This window comes from Staurois parvus, unplaced genomic scaffold, assembly GCF_062004578.1.
Source record: "Staurois parvus isolate SC_StPar_1 unplaced genomic scaffold, SC_StPar_1.0 ptg000064l, whole genome shotgun sequence".
In the NCBI taxonomy this organism is placed as follows: domain Eukaryota; kingdom Metazoa; phylum Chordata; class Amphibia; order Anura; family Ranidae; genus Staurois; species Staurois parvus.
Window position 1 is genome coordinate 5568475 of NW_028317860.1, and position 24898 is coordinate 5593372.

The 24898-nt window shown below is 42.2% G+C and overlaps 1 protein-coding gene across 1 annotated transcript in view; it reads right to left on the bottom strand.

The window, feature by feature from the left end:
* Positions 1 to 24898, bottom strand: part of ELF1 (E74 like ETS transcription factor 1) — a 170554-nt gene that overhangs the window by 139368 nt on the left and 6288 nt on the right. The window contains exon 2 of the mRNA XM_089668801.1: positions 10106 to 10185. The gene's annotated coding sequence lies outside the window, so the exon portion shown is untranslated. The remainder of the gene's footprint in view (positions 1 to 10105; positions 10186 to 24898) is intronic.

The following is a 24898-nucleotide window of genomic DNA, read 5'->3' on the forward strand; positions in this document are numbered from 1 at the left end:
AGAAGGGAAAGAAGAAGGGAAAGAAGAAGGGAAAGAAGAAGGGAAAGAAGAAGAAAGCAGAAGAAGGGAAAGAAGAAGAAAGCAGCAGAAGAAGAAAGCAGCAGAAGAAGAAAGCAGCTGAAGAAGAAAGCAGCAGAAGAAGAAAGCAGCAGAAGAAGAGAAAGCGGAAGAAGAAAGCAGAAGAAGAAAGCAGAAGAAGAAAGCAGAAGAAGAAAGCAGAAGAAGAAAGCAGAAGAAGAAAGCAGAAGAAGAAAGCAGAAGAAGAAAGCAGAAGAAGAAAGCAGAAGAAGAAAGCAGAAGAAGAAAGCAGAAGAAGAAAGCAGAAGAAGAAAGCAGAAGAAGAAAGCAGAAGAAGAAAGCAGAAGAAGAAAGCAGAAGAAGAAGGGAAAGAAGAAGGGAAAGAAGAAGGGAAAGAAGAAGGGAAAGAAGAAGGGAAAGAAGAAGGGAAAGAAGAAGGGAAAGAAGAAGGGAAAGAAGAAGGGAAAGAAGAAGGGAAAGAAGAAGGGAAAGAAGAAGGGAAAGAAGAAGGGAAAGAAGAAGGGAAAGAAGAAGAAAGAAAGAAGTCCAGTCCGCTATATTTTATATGAAAGTCTGCAACAAATGTATCAAAATAAAAACATAATGTATTTGTATTGCTGTCACATTGTATGGTGTGCTCCCCAGTCTCTGTCAAACTGGTTTCTTGTTCCATTCTTTCGTCAGCATTGGTGGCAGCATCGGCAACGACACTGACCGATTTTTCGTTTATCAGCCGACAATTCGGCCGATAAACGGCCCGTCTATGGCCTGCATTAATGAGATTCACCTGCTCTATTTGTCCTGTTTACCATAATCACTTAAAGCAAAAGAAAATCCAAAATTTTTGGTTGTACCCAAAAAAGTAATAGAGGGGAAATCTTCCAATGAGAACTAGCTGTGGCGACCTGCAGGTCCCCAAGGAATTCCCTTATTTTGCAGGGATTTCCTCACACAGAGAGCAAAAAAAAAAAAAAAAATCTATCAAGGGTTACAGTCCTCCCTTATTCTATCCAAAATGAAAAAAATAAAAAAGTTTTGCCTGTTGTTCTACTTTAAAGGATAAGTTCACCTTTTAAGAAAAAATAATAAATGCACATTTTTTTTGCAGGTAAAAAAAATGTGCATTTATTATTTGTTTGTGGAACCTCTAAAGCATTGCACCAGCTATCAGCAGATTGTCAGATACTACTGACAGGAAGGCTCAATGAACTACCATGGAGCTGTGGAGAGCCGTGGTAGTTAACTGAAAACTACAAGCTGACAGCCGCAAAGGATGCCGGGACTTGTAGTTTTCCCATTCACAGAATTCTGTCAATGAACAACGCACAGCCACGTTTTTCTTTAAATTGTGATAGCTAGCGGGGAGGAGAAGATCTCCCACTAGCTGTCACAACGGGGATGGGGGAGTGCGGGGGACAGTCAGATAGTAACGTGTTACACCCTGAATATGGGTATAACGTAAAAGTTACAAAAAGTGAACTTATCCTTTAACTTATTGATGCCCCAGATTTACAGTACTGCTGTTACCAAGAACCTACCCCCCCCCCCCCATTTCCTTTTATCCCTCTTCTCTTCCCGTCGTGCCTCCTACCCACAGTCTTTTTTTCTTCCTTGCTCCCTCGAATGCTGCTGCTGTTGCTCACCCTTTAGCTTTTGTGCTACTCACATCCCTGCGAAACAGCAAAACAATTTGTGGTCATGTGGTACTCTGTATGTATGCATTAGGGCACAGGCTCTTGCACAAGGATTCCAGGAGTTGTGGACTTCAATATACTACTGCACATATTGCCTGATAAACAAAAAACACCCACAAGAGCTCCACATCACACATAATATGCACCTTCACCAACAGTCAGTGGCATATCCAGGATATAGCACGTGCCCTGGGTGCCACTTGAAGGGGGTGTTGCTCAGGGATGAAGCCAGGGAAGTTCTTGGGTGCACTATAGCACCACTAATAATTCTGTTAGTACCTCTATCAGATTAGCAGATCAAAGCACCTTTAGTTTACTGTGAAATCCCAGATTTTCAGTACTCCTCTATGTAATGGTTCTGCACAGAGTAATGGGTTTCCATGGTGTAGGCAAGCCAGCCTGCTGTATTAATTATAAGGCAGGGCCTTGGTGAGAGGGGGGACCAGAGGTCACTGGTGCAAGGGGGTGGCCCAGAGGTCACTGGTGCAAGGGGGTGGCCCAGAGGTCACTGGTGCAAGGGGGTGGCCCAGAGGTCACTGGTGCAAGGGGGTGGCCCAGAGGTCACTGGTGCAAGGGGGTGGCCCAGAGGAATGATGTTAGGAAGATCTGAGGATTCTGATGTTATGGGGCTGAGGGCTCCCAGTGCTTGCCATATATGCAGTTTTCCCATAGATAGGACTCTGCCAATGGCTGACTGTTGGATGACCCAGTGATCTGCTGCCCACAACAAACAACGGAATGGGGGGTGTATTATATTCTGACAATGTTAAAGTGAACCAGTGCCCATGCACACTATAGTATCTATATATTCCAAACAAGCAGAAAAGCATTTTAAACTAGCCTTCATTCATCTCTATCTATAGGCATAGTGGACATTCAAAGTTCACAACACAGGCAGAGAAATCCCGGCTGCCTGCCATCCCTTCTAATTTATACAAAACAGCAATGTTTCTAAGCTGTTAGAAACTGAATAAAACTTTGCAGAGTCTTTCCTGTGATATTTGAGAATCTTTGAAAACTACACTGGTAAAGCATCCAAGGACATCACAGAGGGCTTATTTTAATGCCCCATTACTGCTTGTTAAATGCTTGTAAAAGCTCAAGGTTTTTTACCTTCATGCATTCTATGCATGAAGGTAAAAAAACCTTCTCTGTGCAGCAGCTCCCCCAGCCTCCCCCTAATACTCACCTAAGCCCCCTCTCGATCCAGCAATGTGCACTGTAGTTTCGGCTATCTCGGGACTCCTTCTCCTCTTTGGCTGAGACCCAATCACAGCCAGTGAGCCAATGAGAAGAGAGGGGGTTGGGGCCAAGCCACGGTTCTGTGTGTGAATGAACAAACAGGGCAGCGGGTACCCCCATAACAAGCTGCTTGCTGAGGGGGCATCCGACAGGAGGGAGGAGCCAGAAGCACTAGTGGGGGACCCGAGAAGAGGAGCCTCTGAGCTGCTCTGTGCAAAACCACTCAGAGATCAGGCAAGTATGATGCATTTGTTATTTTTAGGAAAAAAATGTAAGCCTTTACTATCACTTTAAGAATATGGAAATAAGTTAATGTGTATAGTATGGGCACAGGCACACTTTGACATAGTAAAGTGTTTTGTCATGTACACTGTGTCCACTTTGGGGTTCAGGCATATTTCTGTGTTTGGACAGAGTAGATTTTTTTGCAAAATTTTCTACAATTCACTTAAAGGAGAAATGCGGGATGTGAAAAAAAATAAAATAATAAATAATATATATTTCACCTAGGTTACTACAGCTTCGATCCAATGCTGCAGCAATCCACCACAAACTCTACACCAAGAACTGAGTGATCAAATACAGTCGATCACTTAGCTCTTAAGTCCACTCTTAGCACAGAGCGGTGACTGTCAGTCAATGCTCTTTGCTCTGCCCCTCCAGCACACATTGGAGTGCAAGACTGTGGAGGGGGTAGGAGCAGTTGGCTCAGGTTCTCAGCAGGCCACTGAGAGGCTGAGCCAGCTGCTGGTCAGGCAACTAGGCAGATGCAGACATTATTATTGGGATCCCTGCAAAGCCTGGACTGGCTCTATTACATCAGCGGAAAATGGGCTTTATCCCACTGTCGGCTGAATCTGGGTCACAGTATGAACTTAGATCGGCACCCACAGTAGGAGTATGACCAAAAGACCTTGACCATACTACTTCTTTGGAAAAAAAAAAAAAAAAAAAAAAAAAGTACTTTTTGTTATTTACCTCTATTCCCCAAGCACACACTTACCAGTTTTACTTTCACTTCACGCATCAGCAGATAATCTTGTGAAATCATTTATTTCACATGTAAACATTAACTAAGCTGTAACTAGGCTTGCCTCATCTGCATTACTCCCTTCCAGAGGTGGTGCAAAATTGTCTTACACAGTAAAACAAATCCTAGGAAACAATCAGCCAACGATTCTAAAATTACAGTACTCTCCATGCACTTTTAAACCCTATAATAATATAATTCATCATGTAGAAGCAAACCCTAAAACAAAGAACTGAAGTTTAGGTGGTTTCTATCTAATACCTTTAGAAGCTCTCACTTTCTAACTAAACTCATAAAAACATTCTACTAGCTAAAAGTAGTTAATGCTTTTTGGTGGGAAGGACTTTGCATGTTTCTTCTGCAAAAAACACTCAAGTAGGTTATGCATTTACACACATAATGGCAAAGGCTCTTCCAAGGATATACTTCAAGTAGATTTCCCTCTTCCCCTTTTTCCCTTTTAATTTGCTAAAAAATCTTCAGAAGAACCTGAAAGGGTCACAGTGGCCATAGACATGGACCATATCTTCAAAGTTTAAAAAACAAGATTTAAACATTAGTACTTAAAAATTGCTACATATTCATACCAATCAAGGGCTGAAGAGGTCTGTGCTGCTACTTCCATCTATTTGTTTACCACTATATTTTGTATTTACACAAAGTAGCCACAGGCTCTTAAAACACAAACATTGTCCAGAAGAGTTGTACATTTTTCAACCAGTTGCATGGGGTTATTTCATTTATGAACAGAAAGATGTGCCAACAGTGGGTACACAGTGTTACACCACATGGTGTAATATGGTATACATTACAATATAAATTGTATTAATTGCGCGGAAAATATACTATCTAATAAAGAAATGAAAACCAACATATGTGCAGGGTAAGTGTCAACAATGATACTCCCTCTCCATTTCTCCACATTTGCTCTTAGTTGAAATAACATTTTATATACACATTATACATACAGCATCTTGAGTATACAGTCCAGTTCTGGTCACCAGGCAACAGTACTGTAGGTGTTAGGATAGTCAGGGGATGGAAAGGGGGTAGGAAGAGAAAAAGAGAAGGTAGGAATGGGGTAGGGAAAAAACATGACATAAGGGATTTGAAAAGAAAAAAAAAAAAAAATGGGTGTAGGGAAATAGAGATGGCTTCCATTTATGTATGAAAATGGTCTCCTGTCAGATTGCACAGATGTAATGCAGACACTGTTCTAGGGAAAATAAGACCATTAACCCCTGCCACCTGCTAGGGGCTTGTAATGTTGCTTTGAAGGCGAGATTTTGACATGTCAGAGGATGCAATGATCTAACTCAAAGGGTTTTTTGCAAATTGTGGTCACTAACACTTCCTTGCAACCATGCATTGGTAGACAATAGGGAAAACTGGAAATGTTTTCACATACATTTTATTACATAAATGGGCTATATATACAGTGGGGCAAAAAAATATTTAGTCAGCCACCAATTGTGCAAGTTCTCCCACTTAAAAAGATCATAGGTAGACCTCAACTATGACAGACAAAATAAGAAAAAAATCCAGACAATCACATTGGCTGATTTGGAAAGAATTTATTTGCAAATTATGGTGGAAAATAAGTATTTGGTCACCTACAAAAAAGCAAGATTTCTGGCTCTCACAGACCTGTATCTTCTTCTTTAAGAGGTTCCTCTGTCCTGCACTCTTTACCTGTATCAATGGCACCTCTTTGAGGTTGTGGACAGGTGTCTTTTATACTGATAACAAGTTCAAACAGTCAAACTCCACTATGGTGAAGACCAAAGAGCTGTCGAAGGACACCAGAAACAAAATTGTAGACCTGCACCAGGCTGGGAAGACTGAATCTGCAATAGGCAAGCAGCTTGTGTGAACAAATCAACTGTGGGAGCAATAATTAGAAAATGGAAGACATACAAGACCACTGATAATCTCCCTCGATCTGGGGCTCCACGCAAGATCTCACCCCGTGGGGTCAAAATGATCACAAGAACGGAGAGCAAAAATTCCAGGACCACATGGGGGGGACCTACTGAATGACCTGCAGAGAGCTGGGACCAACGTAACAAAGGCTACCATCAGTAACACACTACGCCACCAGGGACTCAGATCCTGCAGTGCCAGACGTGTCCCCCTGCTTAAGCCAGTACATGTCCGGGCCCGTCTGAAGTTTGCTAGAGAGCATTTGGATGATCCAGAAGAGGATTGGAAGAATGTCATATGGTCAGATGAAACCAAAATAGAACTGTTTGGTAGAAACACAACTCCTCGTATTTGGAGGAGAGAGAATGCTGAGTTGCATCCAAAGAACACCATACCTACTGTGAAGCATGGGGGTGGCAACATCATGCTTTGGGACTGTTTCTCCGCAAAGGGACCAGGACGACTGATCCATGTACAGGACAGAATGAATGGGGCCATGTATTGTGAGATTTTGAGTGCAAACCTCCTTCCATCAGCAAGGGCATTGAAGATGAAACGTGGCTGGGTCTTCCAACATGACAATGATCCCAAATATACTACCCGGGCAACAAAGGAGTGGCTTCGTAAGAAGCAATTCAAGGTCCTGGAGTGGCCTAGCCAGTCTCCAGATCTCAACCCCATAGAAAACCTTTGGAGGGAGTTGAAAGTCCGTGTTGGATATATTTATTATATCCAAAAACAAATGAGAATGAGATCTCCAAGTTGCAAAACTTCTCTCTTTACTTCCAGTGTATCTTCATAAAAAGTAAGTTTCAAACATAACACTGCTCTTCATCGAGCTTGAAACCGTGCAGTCGCACTAATTTTTGTATGAAGATACACTTGAATTAAAACAAGAATTTTTTGAAACTTGGAGATTTCTCTCTCACTTGTGCTTGGATGTGTTATATGGATGGAATTATGGGAGCCCATCATTAATGAGATCCCCAACAGAAAAGATTTGCAACATAACAGGAGTTACCTGTAATAGATATAGATATATATATATATATATATATATATATATATATATATATATAGATAGATATATATCTATCTCTATCTATCTATCTTAGTGCTGAGACTACAAATCAGGGTATTTTTACTGCTTGTGGAGATTACACATACACGCTGCTGCACGTCTAGCTGTGAACCCAATCATTGCAAACCATTACATGCTTTCAGATGCATTTAGAAACTGGCTCTAAAACACATCTGAATGCATGTATTTTGACTCCTCTGTATATGGGGCCTAAAGAAAGAACATTTAAAAACGCAGAAAAAAGTGATCTGTGACACTCAAATGATGATCGTTCTACTGCATTTAGAAAAGCAGGAGTGTCATTGTGAAAGTTTACTGCATAATCTATGTTTGGTTTAGAAGAAACTCTTTACCATGACCTCATTTATTAGAATGATTTAAAAGGAATGCAGGGCACTGGGCAAGTGTTATCAGGTAGACCATACAAGACAAATTACAATGAAGGGCATTCTGCAAGATTGCAGCAGCATGAACAGCAGCTAGGTTGTAAAATCAGATTATTAATTGCACTTTACTATATTCAGAGATCACTCATACAGAAGACAAAAGTATCATTCTCATGAGAAGCCAATTCCAAAAACAGAGCTGTTTTTTAGGCCTGATACACACGGACGTTTTTCTATCTAGACGTCTTTCCTCCTGGCAGGGGCATTTTGGCAGACAGAACGCTTGACGCATGTAAAAGTGTGTAATGCGTTTAGGCAACCTTAGCTGTGTCAAGCATTTGGGCAATTATTCAGTTTCATGGCCAGAATCCTAACACCTAGAATTATTGCACATTTATACACATTTAGAAGCGCCAAAACGTTTTTCTGCCAAAAAACTCTGCTCCGGGATGGACTAGCAATGTTTTTTTCCTTGTCTGTAAAATCCTGTAAAAAACCTGTGTGTGCATGGACACATAGGCTAACATGCAAGGGCAATTAGAGGCAGGTAGAAAAGGAAAAAAAAACAAAAAAAAAAAAACACAACACCAGACACCCCTAAGAGCAGCTGCAAAAATGTCAAGTGTGCTTGAGGCCTTATAATATTGTGCAACATTGGATCTCAAAATCAATATACTCCGAGTAACTTTGCTACTTCATAGGTATGAACATAAACTGATCAAAAAAATTGAAGGAACACTTTGAAAGCACAACAGATCTCAATGGGGAAAATAATCATGCTGGATATCTATACTGATATCGACTGGATAATGTGTTAGGAACGCAAGGATGCCCCATCGTTTGATGGAAATGAAAATTATCAACCTACAAAGGACTGAATTCAAAGACACCCCGAAAATCAAAGTGAAAAAATTATGCACTAGGCTAGTCCATTTTGCTGAAATTTCATTGCAGCAACTCAAAATGGTGCTCAGTAGTTTGTATGGCCCCCAGGTGCTTGTATGCATGTCTGACAACGATGGATGGTGGCCTGCGGTATTTCCTCCCAGATCTGGACCAGGGATCACTGAGCTCCTGGACAGTCTGAGGTGTAACCTGGCAGCATCAGATGGACCAAAACATGATATCTCAGAGGTGTTCTATTAGATTTAGGTCAGGCGAGCGTGGTGGCCATTCAATGGTATCAATTCCTTCATCCTCCAGGAACTGCCTGCATACTTTTGCCACATGAGGCCAGGTATTGTTGTGCACCAGGAAGAACTCAGGACCCACTGCAAAAGTGTAGGATCTGACAATGGGTCCAGGGATTTCATTCCAATACCTAATGCAGTCAAGGTGCCATTGTCTAGCCTGTAGAGGTTTGTGCAGCCCTCCACGGATATGCCTCCCCAGACCATCACTGACCCACCACCAAAACGGTCATGCTGAACAATGTTACAGGCACATTAACATTCTCCACGGCTTCTCCAGACCCTTTCACGTCTGTCACGTATGCTCAGGGTGAACCTGCTCCCATCTATGAAAAGCACAGGACACCAGTGGAGGACCTGCCAATTCTGGTGTTCAATGGCAAAATGTCAATCGAGTTCTGTGGTGTCGGGCGGTGAGCACAGGGCCCACTAGAGGACGTTGGGCCCTTAGGCCACCGTCATGAAGTCTGTTTCTGATTGTTTGGTCAGAGACAGACATTCACACCAGTGGCCTGCTGGAGGTCATTTTGTAGGGCTCTAGCAGTGCTCATTCTGTTCCTCTTTTCACAAAGGAGCAGATACATGTCCTGCTGATGGGTTAAGGACCGTCTATGGCCCTGTCCAGCTCTCCTAGAGTAACTGCCTGTCTCCTAGAATCTCCTGCATGCTCTTGAGATTGTGCTACAAGACACAGAAAATCTTCTGGCAATGGCATACATTGATGTGCCATCCTGGAGGAGTTGGACTGCCTGTGCAAAAATGTCAGTGACCTCCAAATGTAAAACCGTTCCTGTTTTGGGGGTCATCTCATTGTTGCCCATCTACTGCACCTGTTGTTAATTTTATTAACACCAAAGCAGCTGAAACTGATTAACAACCCCCTCTGCTACTTAACTGACCAGATCAATATCCCAGAAGTTTAACTGACTTGATGCTATACTCTGATTAAAAAGTGTTACTTTACTTTTTTTGAGCAGTGTATAAAAGCAGAGCAGTCTACTGAGAATGATCTCCCAGATCAGTCTCTAGCTGCTGACCAGCTTACACTGAGATTTGTAGTCCCACAACACATCAAGATGTCAGAGCGAGCAAGTAGGAAGTAAACTGGATGGGGGAAAGGAAACTGCAACCACCATGGTCTGGTCCAGTGACTCATTGTTGAGCTGCATGCACACACTGGGGTTTATTTACTAAAGCTGGAGAGTGCAAAATCAGGCTTATTTCAGCATAGAAACCAATCAGCTTCCAGGTTCAATTGCTAAAGCCTATGTGAACAAGCTGACGGTAAAAGCTGATTGCTAAATCAGGCTCACTTCTGCATAGAAACCACTTTCCAGCTTCAGTAAATAAGCCCCACTGTGCTGCCACCAAGAACAAAAAGAAAAGAGCTGCTTACATCACCTCACCAAAAAAAAAGAAAAAAAAAACAAAACATATTCGCTGCCCCTAAAGGTCCAACAACTTTATAAAAGGTGTGCTCAATCATTTACACATACATAGGCAACTGTCCCCCAACCAGAAAGTGTGGATTATTTGCTTACCTTTTAAAAATCCATCATTCTATACTTCAGCTTGCATGGGACAGACTTCATTTGATAACAAACAAGACTGCAAATCTAAACTGCAACAGAAAAGAAAAGAAACTATTTTAGCCGAATATACTATCATCACAAAAAAACCTTAAGAGCCTACAGTGAAATTACTGCAATAAAGGAAGTCAAGGTAATCTGTGGGGAGTATTGATTTCTGTCTTCTATGCGTACTTGCTGTAATGGCAATTCTTTTTAATAAGAATAAAAATTAGAAGCAAATGTTAGGGAGGACTCAATCATTACCATATTCACTGAGTGAAAAGTGAACAAAAGCATATGTGACCTATCATTGTGAGGCCTGTGTTCAGCATGGTACAGACTGACTCTACTCCACCCACATTTACTCTGATGACCTGTGGACTTTAAACGTACAGCCACGTTTATCCTACAAACACCAAGCCGAGTGTTTCACGCCGTACACTTGTACACCATTGCTTTGCAATACGTCCAGAACAGGCTGATCTGCCTAATATTAATAACTGTACAAATCAGGTATATCTAATGTCACAGTACAAGCTTCTAACAGCAGACATTTTTCATGACAAATGAGAAGTTATTAGTAATGTTGTCTCAGGAGCTAGGAGGGCTAGCAATACACAATTAGCCGATTTCTCAAACAAGACACTGCAAAATAAGTGTTGCCTGTATCTTGGGATAATCATTTTTCCCCATCCTGTCAAGTCTTACATGGAACAAAAAATAAAAAACCCCAAAAAACAAAACTGAATAGACAGGCATTTTACTGCAGAAGAGACATGTAATGTCACATAGCTGCCTGTTCGCTGTGCTCTTTAGAACATACACTGAGCTGTACATGCACAGTTTACATATCAGTACAGTGCTTGTGTGCCAGGATGACTGGCAAAGGGCCTTGTGTGTCAGACTATTGGAACAGAGGTGTGTATTGCAGACTTTAGTACCACTTTCAATTTTCCACACCTGGTGAAGGAAGTTATACTCATCCAAGTCCCCCCCTTCCAGGTCTCTGGGTTATGCGGTTTCCACCTGTCAGAACAGCTAGTCCAAAGTTGCACATTAAAGCGAGCCAGCCAGTCTCCTTCACTCCTGTCAGTCCAATGTCAGTCTTCCTCTGGATCCTAACTGGAACCCTCCTCTGGCTAGCCAATGAGTATTGTCCATGACACCAAGGCAGTGTCTTGGACACCCAGAGGAAGGGCCCATCCAGGAAGTAAACAGAGATGAGATGGACCCAATGAGATGGACACTAGCAAGCCTAGTGTACATAGGCTTGCTAGAAGCCTGGGTATAAGTCAGTGAGGTGGTTACTTCAGGTTAAAGCTGGAGGGTTCTGCAGGTTAGTTCTTCGATACCTCCCCCTGCTCTAGAAACTTGGAGAAGTTTCTAGAAAAAGTGGGCAGGGGTGAGGAGGGGCTGCTCTGCATACTTAGGGGAATCTGGCCAATCCTCAAGCAGGAGGCCTGGCATGGTGGCTAGGTCAGCCCTTAAATATGAGAGAGCTTGGTCAGCAGGGGAGTCAGGTGGAAGATGAAGTGAGGAAGTGCTGCTGGTGTGAAGCCTGGGAGGGGGCCCTTGAGAGGGGGTCTGCCTACAGGCTGAAGCTGGACAGAAGGACCTCTGCTGTCCCATACTCTCCTAGGGACAGGTAGCCTGCCAGGAGGGAAGGAGCCAGCCCAGAGTAAGGCCTAAAATCAGCTTCAACCATTAAGCTACAGGAACAGGACAGTGCAAGTACGTCTACAACCCCTGGGCCAAAGAAGGGGGAGGTGCAATACCAAACTAGTTCTCCCTGGGACTTCCATTACTTGTGTGTATTGGAATCCCTTGCCCTGGGACACTCTCAAGACTGCCAGGTGGAAGAGGAGATTTTCATCTGGGGTCTGAGGAGGTTCATTTGAAAAGGGGACCAAGTGCTCCTTGCAGAGGCGGTTTGCTGATTCTTCAGAAAGGAAGTGCCACTTCTAAGTGTAGGGAGCCTAGATCTATTTTGTGCTGTTTGCTGCATTCTTGCCATTTTGCAAGTTTGTCCTCCAAGTCATTCAGTTCCTTCGGGCACCCCATATACCCCTAGACCCCATTCAAGTTGTTAACCCCTAATAAAACGGACTTTGGATGAAAGTGTGGAAAACGCATCTTGCCTGGCTGTACAGAGCTTAGGGGGACCCAAAAAGTCAGCAGCCCTCAAGAGGGTAGTGCTATACGGGAATGAAAGCGGAACTTCACTCCCTCAATCAACATTGACTATTTGCAACTGTTATGCTGCTAGCATTAGTAAATAGATAGGAAAGTATATCATATTTACTTGTTTTAAACTTTTTTTTGTACCTTACTTCCTGGTTTCCATGCTTAGTAAAATGTCATACATTCCAGGAGGAAGGATTTGCTGAGCTAAGCACACCCTCCTGCCTGCATGCCTGAGCTAAGGGCAGATGGACTTCAGGAAGTAAATGCTACATGAATCATTACCCTTACTCAAGATGGCCATGGTCAGAAATGCTAGGGGGTGTTTTTCAAAGTGATTTTTCAGCAAAACAAAGCATGGAGGACATGGATGGATGGAGGAGTTTGCTTTGAAAATTAAAAATGAATTAAATAGCGTTTTTGGTGCTCAGTGTAAGGTAGTTCCACTTTAAGTAACATTTTTTACCCAGTGAGAGGAGGGGGGGGGGGTGTTAAATTTATTTTGGAGAAGAGCATTAAGGTAAGTGTCCAACCAAAACATTCTGTATTCCATTTTGGATAGAGTGGGGAAGCATTAGACCTCCATCAGGTGTTACTGCTATCACAGGCTCCATTAAAAAAAATCTTCCCTCACTTCCTGTAGAAAATTTCCCCTCATTTCCTGCCTGTTAAAACCATTGTCAGCAGGATAGGAAATCTTGCTAATGGAGCCCCTGATAGCAGTAGAAACTCCAAACCACTCTATCAAAAACTAGAAAAAAGTTTTTGGTTTGAAATACACTTCAATACTATATGGTGTCAGTGGGAGGCAGGGTATAGCTTTGCCTGCAGCCACCAAGAAATTAGAACTAAACCCTCCTATTCAGCCAAGGAAGCTGCCATCTTAGCTTTTGTTTGAGCTTTAGTTGCCATGGTACTGCTCATGTGATCAGTTAGTACAACAGCCATTTAATGTTTTGACAGTTGGGTGGAGAGCACAAACAAATGTGACAGTTAACATTCGCAGCCTGACTTGAATGGAACGGTTTTGGGAACTATTAAATTGATGGGTTTAGTTCCACTGTAACAGCCATATGTAGAAGACGTGTGGCCACACAGAGCTACACATTTTTAACATCTTACACATAAGAGGAAGGAAACCTATAAGCAATAAGGGCTCATTTAGGCCCCCTTCACAGGTTATGATGTACATGTTTCATAGCACATAACTAACACATGGCAATTAATTTAGAATCACACACAAACACAAGTACCAACAAAATGTGGGTTGTGATCAGCTGCAAGTCTGTCGCCACACGTTGTCAGAGTGTTCACATGAGGTATCTTGAACAGCAACACTTGTATTTTGCAGATTAATGTATGGTACGTTAAAGATGCTCATTCATTTTTCAATGGACTGCCAATGCACCTCAATACATAGATTTAATAGGCATGCAGTGCACCACAATGCATGAAAATTACACAATGTTTGATGTGCTAAAAACCTTTAAAGCCTGTCCCCAGGGAAAACAAAAAGTCCCCCATGCAGTGGAGCTGCCTCCGCACTGCAAGGGTTAAATGCTTGTTTATGTCTAGGGTACCGGAAATATCTATTTTACTTAACTAAACCCACCCCCACTTCTAGTCGATGCTCCCCTACACTGTGGCTTGTGGACTGTCCCTCTGCGTCTTTGCATCGAATGCAGGGCTAAAAACGCTGCACTGTGCTTGATGATGTCAGAAACGAACAACCACCGGAACATAGGGTACAAGAGGCAGGGGACAGCAGTCTGAAGCTCCATTCACATTTGGCATTTTGTGATCTTGGGTAGAATCCCTGCAATTCTGCCCATGATCGCAAATCAGACTGCAATGACGACAAAACACATCACACATGTTCAATTCTACACTGTGTGCACAATTGTTAGGCAAGTAACTTTTTTGACCAAATCATAATTTTTATGCATATTGTCAACCATAAGGTGGAGGTGGGGTTCTGGTATGGGCTGGTATTATTACAGTAATAATTCCAGCCCATACCAGAACCCCACCTCCACCTTGCTGGCGTCTGAGTCGAAGTGGAGCTCTGTGCCCATTACTGATCCAGACACAGGCCCATCCATCTGGTCCGTAAAGAGTCACTCTCATCTCATCAGTCCATAAAACCTTTGAAGAATCTGTCTTCAGATATTTCTTGGCCCAGTCTTGACGTTTCAACTTATGTGTCTTGTTAAGTGGTGATCGGGTTTCAGCCTTCCTTACCTTGGCCATGTCTCTGAGCACTGAACACCTTGTACTGCTGGGCACTCCAGGTAGGTTGCAGTTCTGGAATATTAAAGCACTTGAGGATAATGGGTTCCTGGTAGCTTCAAGTTTGAGTCTTCTCAAATCTTTGGCAATTAATTTGCGTCTTTTTTTTCTCTCAACACATTTCTTGCGACCCTGTTGACTATTTGCAACAAAACGTTTGATGGTTCTGTGATCATACCTCAATATCTTAGCAATTTCAATCCCTCTGAAAGACATTTTACAATTTTTGACTTTTCAGAGTCAGTAAATCTTTTTTTTTTTTGACCTGGCCATTTTGTCTGAAGAAAATAAGCTGCCTAATATTTATGCACACCTTGGTATAGGGTGTTGATCTCCTTAGATCACATCCTCCCTAATTACACAAATACACATCACCTGATTTGCTTAAATCTAATAAGCATTCAAGTTTTATACAGCTTGTAGTTGGACAATATGCATAAAAATGATGATCTGGTCAAAAAACTCACTTGCCTAATAATTGTGCCGACAGTGTATACTCTGTGCGGTTTTGCCACCCAAAAGAAATGCCTGCTCATGTTTGGGCAACAAGCTTTGCTCGTTGTGGTTTGCTGTGTAACAAACGCAGCATATCTGCACCAAGTTTAGGAGTCATTGAAAATGAATAGCACCTGAACATGTATGGTGCGTTTTGTCATTATTGCAGTGTGATTTGGGATCGTGGGCAGAATTGCAATGGTTGTGCCCAAGATCACAAAACAACAGAAGTGAACAAGGCCTTGAGGGAGCCTGTGAGTGGGGATCAGGTAATAAAGAGGTGCCTTTTCTGATCCCCTAGATGTAATTTTCCATTATCCCCCAAGCTGAAGCAGAACTAAACCTATCAATTTAACTGCTTTTCTAAAACAGATATATTCAATACATGCTGTGAATGATAACTGTTAGTTTTGCTTGCACCATCAACTGAACTATTAAGCCATCAAATGGCTGGTGTCATAACTGATCACATTTGCGGCACCATGGCAACTGCTCATCAAACAAAGGATAAGATTGCAGCTTCCTTGGTTGTAAAGGATATTAGGGTTTAAAGTATAACTAAAGGCAAAACCTTTTTTTGTTGATAGAGTGGAGAGGGATTAGATTATGTCAGTAGTTATTGCAGTCTGTGCCCCATTAGGGGAGATTCACCCTCTCTATTTGTCCTGTTTACCATTGAAAGTGAGAGTAAAAGAATATCTTAAATTTTGGGTTGTCCCCAGAAAAGTAATAGTGGGAAATCTTCCAATGGGGACACTAGTTCTGATGACCTGGGGGGCTCCAAGGAATTCCGTTAATGTGCAGGGATTTCCTCTCACTTCCTGTTGGGACAAGATGTGAAGTAAAGGGAAATCTCCAAAATGGGACACAGATGGCAAAAAAAATTAAAAATCTGATGGGTTATAACCCTCCCTTGCTCTATCCAAAATGTAAAACAAAATGTTGCCTACAGTTCTACTTTAAATTCTGTTTTACGTACATGATGAACATACATACTAGTCCCCCTGTAACACAGGTTTACCTGTTGGTCCTGCCCATAGATCTATCAGTTTTCAACTTCAGCAGGGTGATAAAACGTTTCATTTTGCAACAAAATCCCTGCAGTGTTGTCACCCTGTGAATTCTGGATGGACTGCAAGCGCCACTAACGCCATTATGATTGGTCCCGACCCCTATAGCTGTCACTTTTGCGGAACAGCTTGGTCTTAAATGTTGAGAAAAATATAAATAACAGCATGTGAACAAAAATAATTCTTACCGGAATACTACAGTCGTATTAGAAGTATTACATATTAATACCAGATAAATTGTTTTCATTACTATGAAGCATAAAAGGACGCCATTTCTGTAAAACCAGGATTAGGTAAGCAACTCCAGAAACTGCTGAAACTATTATATCAGCAATCATCTATGAATCCTGAGAACTCCCTTTTCCTCCAAACATTCATTGCATTCCATTTGTTGCCATCTGACTTGATGCTAGTGGATGACGTGCACATTTCTGGTAGAGGGAATGGATTGTATCAAGCCCATTAAATTCTCTATCGCTCCTCAGGCAGTTTGCATTACACAGAGAAGTGCAAATATAGCAACTTGTTTTCACATTCGTTTACATGATATCCATCAGACACCAGCATGTTGTCATACAGATCTAATTGTGACTATTTCTTTTCTGATACACTGACCCAGACAAATCTTTCAAAAACTCGTTTCGTGTGAAATGTGATCCAAATTAGCATTTTTAAGGGATGACATTTTGGGAAAAAGTGCTGTGCATACAAATGCCAGACAGTCCCCAATAAAGTCCAACTAATTATCAATGCACACTGAAGAATCTATATTCAACGTACACCTATAAACTGTGCTGACTGAAGAAAAAAACACTACAACTACCACCTAGCACATAGATATTTGCATAACTCTTCCCAAGAGCCAGCTTGCTATTTGCATTAGGACTGAGGGCTGTTGACAGAAGTACTGAGCAAGGGTGATGTGATGTGATGTACAGTAGGTAGAAGCTATGTACGGCCCCTCGTACCAGCCATGATCTGACTGCATTGTATAGAGAAGCACAGGGACTCAGTGATGGGGGGGGGGGGATGTAGGTTATAAAAATGGGTAGGTTGTAATAAAAATTAATATAGAAGCATGGGTAAAAAAAAAAAAAAAAAAAAACCACACACACCATACTCATTTAGATGGATACAGCATCAATCCAATGCTGCACCTGTCCCCCGAAGGTTCTGTAGTGAGAACTGAGAGATCAAACACCGCTTATTGCTCAGTTCTCCATTCTGACCAGAGCTGGGACTATTAATCACTGGAGTGCTGGGCTGTGGAGGGGGCGGGAGGGGCTGGCTCAGGCTCTTAAAGGGTTCGCTGAGAGGCTGACCCAGGTGTTAGTCCAGCTTCTGGGTGGAACCCGACCATATGGTCAGGATCTTTTCAGAGCTTGCGAACTGCACTCCTGTGATCCATAGATGTATAGCCAAAAGAGCTTTGGCTAGACTTTTACTTTAAGTGGATCATGTGCTTCCTGGTGAGAGAAGTCTCTGTACCTCATGTAAGCTGTCCTGGAAATGACTTGGGAAATTTTAATTGGCATAATGATGGAGGGGGGAGGGGTTCCATTGAAGACAAATTATCAGCCAACTAAACCATTGGGTTTTTTTCTTTTTTTGTAATGCATGTTTTTCATGCAATTTCAAGCATTTTTTTTTGTTCTGCCATTAAAGTTTGTAGAGCCAAAAATGCACATTAATTCACCAACAAAGCACCAGTGGTATGTTTTCTGATGCAGTGCACAGATATGAATCAGCCCCATAGCAAATCACAGCACCTCTTGTTGTGCACGATGGCCAATGTGTGTTAAGTCATACAGGTGTGAACAAGGCCTAAAAAGCAGGGGTATTGAATTAAAATTCACAAAGGTCCAGTCAGTGAAATTTCCTTCCAGCAGAGGTCTGAATGATGTTTGATTCTTAAAAGGCATCTCTGTGCATTGGCAAACATGGTGTGTTTTGCAAGTGCCAAACCGCATGTTGCCACAGTACCATGCAGCTCAGTATGGCACCATTTAAAAAAAAGATCAGGGACTTATTTCTCTGCGTTTCTACATATAAGGAAGCTCACTGACATAAATGGGCAGCCTACACGCAGAAAGCAAGGATGTGAACCTAGCCTCTGATCCTTCACATCACAGTCCTGTTTTTACATCAGTGTTCTCAGTTACCCTGCACATCATCCCTCCTTTCACATTACAGTCCTTAGTCCTCTTTCACATTCTTGTCCTTGGCCCCCCTTTATATCACCCCCCTACTTCAAATTGCAGTTCCCAGCCCCCCCTTCACATTCCTGTTCTCACCCACTTTATAGCATCCCTCCTTCACATTCCTGTCCACACCCCCTTTATAGAACCCCTCCTTCACACTGCAGTCCCCTTTCACATTACTATCCTCATTCCCTTTATTGCACTCCCCTTCACATTCCTGTCCTCATCCCTTTATAGAACCCCTCCCTTCACACTGCAGTCCCCAGCCCCCCTTCACATTCTGGTCCTCATCCCCTTTATAGTACCCCCTTCACACTGCAGTCCCCAGCCCCCCTTCACATTCTGGTCCTCATCCCCTTTATAGTACCCCCTTCACTCCTTCACTCTGCAGTCCCCAGCCCCCCCTTCACATTCCGGTCCTCATCCCCTTTATAGTACCCCCTTCACACTGCAGTCCCCAGCCCCCCTTCACATTCCGGTCCTCATCCCCTTTATAGTACCCCCATTCACACTGCAGTCCCCCTTCACATTTCTGTCCTCATCCCCTTTATAGTACCCCCCTTCACACTGCAGTCCCCAGCCCCCCCTTCACATTCCTGTCCTCATCCCCTTCATAGTAACCCCGTTCACACTGCAGTCCTCAGCCCCCCTTCACATTTCTGTCTTAGCCCCCTTTGTAGAACCCCCCTCATTCAGAACACTCACTTCACATTCCTGTTCTCACCCGCCCCTTTTATATCACCCCCTTCCCTTCACATTATAGTTTCTGGACCCCCTTCACCCCTGGCTTCCCCCATACTTCATAGTAGTGACAGACCCCACTTCCCTGTCTACCTTACAGTGTAGTGGGCGGAACGCACAGAAGGTCTAGAGCTGAAGTGCAGCACAGTGATGGACAGAGGGCGGGAGCTTCCCTAGTTAACTGACTGGTTGCTATGATGCAGGGCAGTCCAAGAAATCAATTAACTGGGCCAGCTACCGCCCTCCGTCCATTGTTGTGCTGCTTCCCTGTATCAGCTCTGCAAAGAAGACAGTGCTAGCAGCAGTTCCTAAATGGCGAGACCGCGGTGTGTCCGAGAGGTACAATGACTCGGTCCGCAACCGGACCGCGGTCCGCCATTTACTGATGGCTGGCCTAAAGGTTTCAAACAGTCAATTTGCTACACTTTTATGCCCCTGTTTTTGCTTTCACAATCTGACCTTTTTGAAACATTGTATCCCAGGTTGTGTTTGTCATTTCCATTTATTATTTCTTACCTATTACATTCCAAATATTCAAACTGTAAGCTATCAAATTTGGCATATTTGTAAAAGGAGTATGGGAGAGTTGTCAGTTTATTTTGTAGCTGTGACTCTTGTACCCACTATCCTGGGCATTTAGTCGAGGGAGTTTTGCAAAGATCTGTAAGAGATTTGCCTCTACAGTGCTGTTTTCACTCACCAAATGATAGCCAGAGGCATGTTTTCTATTGGCGGAGAGCTATTTTTCAGCAGCAGGAGAAAACATACTCATCACATAACTGTCTCACTGCTCTGGTTTTGTACAGTCTTGCTGTGCAATAAAACTGTTCCATAATGTGATATTGAGGACATATGATATATAGACAGCCAGTGGAATAAAAAAAAAAAATTATTAGACCTGTAGTAGCACATCAGGAACGCAATTCCAGTTCTGTCTAATGGGATGCAGCTCACATCATTGTCACTGATGGGCTAGAATGCTGAATAATAACTGCCTGAAAACATAGTTCACTTATATCCACCTTCATAATAATACCCTGACAAAACAGAATGAACATAGAACACAGAAAAGCCAAAGAATAAAAAGAAGAGGTAAATGCGAGTTAACCGAGCAGTGCAGCTGTGAGAACGCATACTTGCTCTCTGCAGATAGATCTCTTCCAGGCAGCAAGGCTTAGGGGCGGTGGTGCAGTGGCTGGGAACTTGCAGGTCACAATTAAGACAGCCAATCTCAGGATGACATGTCTATTTACAATTAGGACGCTGCCTACACAGGGACCTCTCCCACAATCACATGATGCTCTTCACTACTGATCATGACGGTTATTCCCAGCAACAGCCTGCAAAGCTGGAATCAGTTTTCCAGGGAAATCCCAGACTGGGAGGAAAGAGCCCCAAGCAAGCGTGTCATGTGAAACATTAGAGAGAATGCAGACTCTCAGCAGAATGAGATGTGGGCCAACTATGACAAGTACTTCATCAGCACGCTGTCCAGCACAGCAGAACACAGCAACAACTCGAACACAGAAACTGCATTGCATTTCAGGAAGAACACATTTAAAGGAGAAGTCCTCCCTTTGCCAAAAAAATGCACATTCATTTTTTTGGCATTGCAACCACAATCATTGAGGCAATGTAGAGGCTCCTGCAGACTTTTCCTACAGCTCAGGTCTCTACATAGGATTATTATGCTGGAAGTAGTAGCAGTGATTTGTGCCCTATTAAAGTGGTATTAAACTTATCAAAATGTAATATATTGCAGTTTACCAATCATTCGATGTGGTGGCTGCATTAGTTTTCTTTTTTTTAGGCTTTATTTCCCTCTGTTTTCACCTGATGATCTGGCCAGTAACACCCCTTCTGCATTAGAGTGCCCCCCACTCTGGATGAAGAGGCACCTTTAGACAGCAGCGTTGTTAGTCTGGGGGGGAGGAGAGTCTTAGATGTATTAGCAGATTTAGATACATTACCGGAGCCAAACTCCAGCTCACACTGCAGTTACAACAACAGTTTAGTGATGAAGGTTTTACATAAATAAAAGCTGTAAGTGGTAAATGGTTTGTCTCAAACTGCTACATCTGCAGTAGAGCTTGTTCTGTTGAAAAACAACAGACTTATTAGCAGGATTACCAGGTGAATATAAAAGAAAGAAAGCCTAAAAAGAAAACTAATGCAGCCATCACATCTAAGAAGCTGCAAGATAAAGCGTTATTAAACCCAAAAGCAAACATTTATTAAGTGACAGATGGGACTTGAAGTTGTTTTCATCTCCACAACTCTGTGAATGGCTGACGCTGCTAAGTGGGAGGAGCCATGCACAGCTGCATCGAATTCAAATTACAGTAGCTGGCAGGGAGACTAATCCCTGGTTTCTATAAGTGTGGGAGGGGGTTTTGGTAGTGGGGGGCTGCAGACTGACCATTTTTCAACCTACACCCTATCTATAACAAAATGAATACATGGTGTAACATGAAACATGGGTCAGAAAGATGGACTTTTCTTGATTTTTTTTCTGTGTTTGTCCATGTATATCTCTCTCACAGTAGCCATTTACTATTTCCAAAAAGCTCCAGGACCTCTTTTCCCCTCTGGCGCAGCTTCTCCATCTCAACAACGGATGGAGCAGTGAATGCTGGTGGGTGATGTCCCTGCTCTATCCAAATCACCCCCCTTGTCAGCCCTCCCCATTACAGAGAGCACCCAAATCACATGCATAAAACACTGAAAAGAAAAAAACGCTATTTACACAAGGATTTGTAATAAACAGCATGATGGCCTATGAGAAAAAGAAAGGGAATATTCAAATGTCAATTCAATAGTTAGCCTTTTCTGCTATTTTATAGTATTTTTTTCTTCAATTTATATTTTTATTGCTTTCCTTGTTTATTATATTAAATAGAGAGGTAAGTAAATTGGTCACTAGAGGGCATTCTCTGTGGCATTTCTCTGCAAGAACGATTTTTTCCACACACATGCTAAAATGCATATTTTACACATAAATATTTACTTAAAAACCCCAAAACAATATATAATTTTCTAAAAGTAGGAGATCCTATATATGAAAATGATGGCAATTACATTTCTAATTTATTTCATTATGCTTTTAAATTTGTTTTTCGTTTTAACACTGACAGCAGAGCCTTGACATTGTCATCCAGTGACCAAGGTAACAAACGAAAAACTGCATCCCTTCCCTCTTTGGTGGTGTTGCCAAGAGGATTAGTGTCAGTAGAGAAAAAATTCCTCGAATTAGTGGTGTCACAAGAAGGAAAAACGTCTCTGTGTCAGTGATGCTACTGAGAATATAGTTACATAGTTAGTCTGGCTGAAAAAAAGCAAAAGTCCATCCAGTTCAACCATAGGAAAAAAAAAAAAAAAAAGTTATAATTCTATACCCACAGTTGATCCAGGGGAAGGCAAAAAAAAAAAACAGCAAAGCATGAGAAAAAAAATTAAAAAAATAAAAAAATAGCCGTGCATTGGTGGTTTTGATGTAAGGAAAATGGGCACTGCACCAGTGTCAGTGTGAAACCAGGGCCCCTGTGTAAGTGGTGTCAGCCTGGCAGCTCCTTCTTCCCATCTAATGTCATGTGATATGTCATATAACAGGGGGAGACAGGAAGAGGATGAGTCTGCCTTCACTCCCCAGTAACGCCATATAGAGGTGTTCTTTTGCAGCTGCCTACTCTTCTGCCCACAGCAGGCTGCTATTGAAGGGAGGAGAAAGCAGAATCCTCTCCCCAGCAGGTAGTAGCCTCTTGCTCCTTCTGACAGGAGTGATGCTGCAGTCACTGTGGCACCGAATGAAGAGCATCCCCCTTACATCATTTAAAGGGAATATTTTTATTGTGTTTTTAGCAAGTAAAAATACATCAGTGTGAAAGTAGCCTAAGCCTTTCACACTCTTTCAAAAACTAAAATTTTTAGGTGGACTATTAGAGACCACACATAACTAAAAACACAACTACTGCTGGAAACATCATCCAGCAGCCACGTATTTCAGCCTGTCATTGTATCTGCTGGGCTGTTGGCCGCAGGCTGTATTCTGCACCTGTGCCTTTCTTACACCCAAAAACTCCCTATCATTTAGGCCTTGTTCACACCATACATGCAGAAAAACCGATGGAAAAAACATGCAGATTTCACTTGCAGAGACACAAGTTCACATCAGTTTTCATGCGTGCTTCAGTGAGTTTTATACACGTTACAGATTCCTGCACAGAAAAAAACTGCACATACCAGTGTTGTGGTGTGAACAGGGCAATTGTTTTCGTTGTGCCCTTGCAGAACCCATTCAGAAAAACTGATGTCTCTACACCATGGTGTGAATGAGGCCTTACACTCATGAAAAGAGTAAAGTAATTATATTATTTAAACTGACAACAGCTCCACAAGCCATCCAGTAACTGTTTACATTATGCAAATGTGTATGGATTCAAACAAATCTCTAATTTGCATGGCAAGGGGATATATTTGAAATGAATGGCTTTCATAAAATACTCCTGAATTTTCCCATAACAAATTATATGCTGAATGGTGTCTCCATTTTTTTCCCATGATAGACGTATACAGGAAAAACGTATTTCATTTGGTTTGCTTTTCACTATACTAAAAAAAGACTTTTATAAGGTTCTTAAAGGGGAAAGTAAGGTGATCACTTCATCTCTCCAGTGAGCCAGTTTTACATCAATCACATGGTGTAATCACAGAGAAGTTAACACCTATTCTAAACAGTGCATCCCAGTAATGCACACATTTCATATGTAATATTCATACATTAACATACGATGTGCTAGGCAGCCCATTCATGTTAAATGGGCTGCCAATGTACCACGATGCACATAAAACCGGTCATACATCATGTTTTTTAAGTGTATGTAAACCATGAACAAAAATGTATATTGCAGATTACCAGCCCTTAGATGTGGTGGTTGTATTGGTTTCCCCCTTTTTTTTTTTTTTTTTTTTTAAGGTTTTCCCTTTATTTTGACCTGCTGATCCTGCCAGCGCCACTCTTCCTGTCCCGAGTGACAACACTTAATCACCACACTGAATCTATGAAGGAACATTGTTGTCTTTCAAAGCTGCTCTTATTTCAACTACAACCCCCTTTTGGTGCAGATTTTTGCCACTAAACACCCCTGCTTCTGAATTCCTCTAAACATCTATGTTTGCATCGACGCACAGGCTAACAGAGTAGTGTGGCGTTTAGAGTAAAAAGAAAAAAAAATGTCAAACGCCCGTAAAACAGGCATTTATGAGCTCAAGTGTGCATAATTATGTAAAATCACTTCCTGCCATTGTGTGGGTGCGTTGGAAACCCACAGAGAGAAGTAAAAAAGGAGAGACTGTGACCACATGTTCTACTACAGAGAAGCTACTACTAATCCAAACCAGAAGGAGGGATTATTCAGCAAGCATTCAGATGTTTAATAGTTTACTATTCTTGGCCATTGCTTTTCGGTATATATACTGTATTTAAATACGGGTGACAGAAGTACATCTGTACCCTTGTTATTTCACATGCACTATACCTGTGAGTGTGTGTAGTGGTTACTTTGCTGTATAACAGTAGGTGAAAGTTTATTGCAATAGAGTTTATATACAGCTCCTGACATTTTAGGCAACACTGTCCCTTCTAGTCTGGGATTTTATAGATAGTTTTAGCTTGGGGCTCAATAACTAGCATACACATACAGGTTAGATTGATGGCACATGAGTAGTTAAAGCAGAACTTCACTCCCTCAATCAGCATTGACTATTTTCAATCCGTATACTGCTAAAAT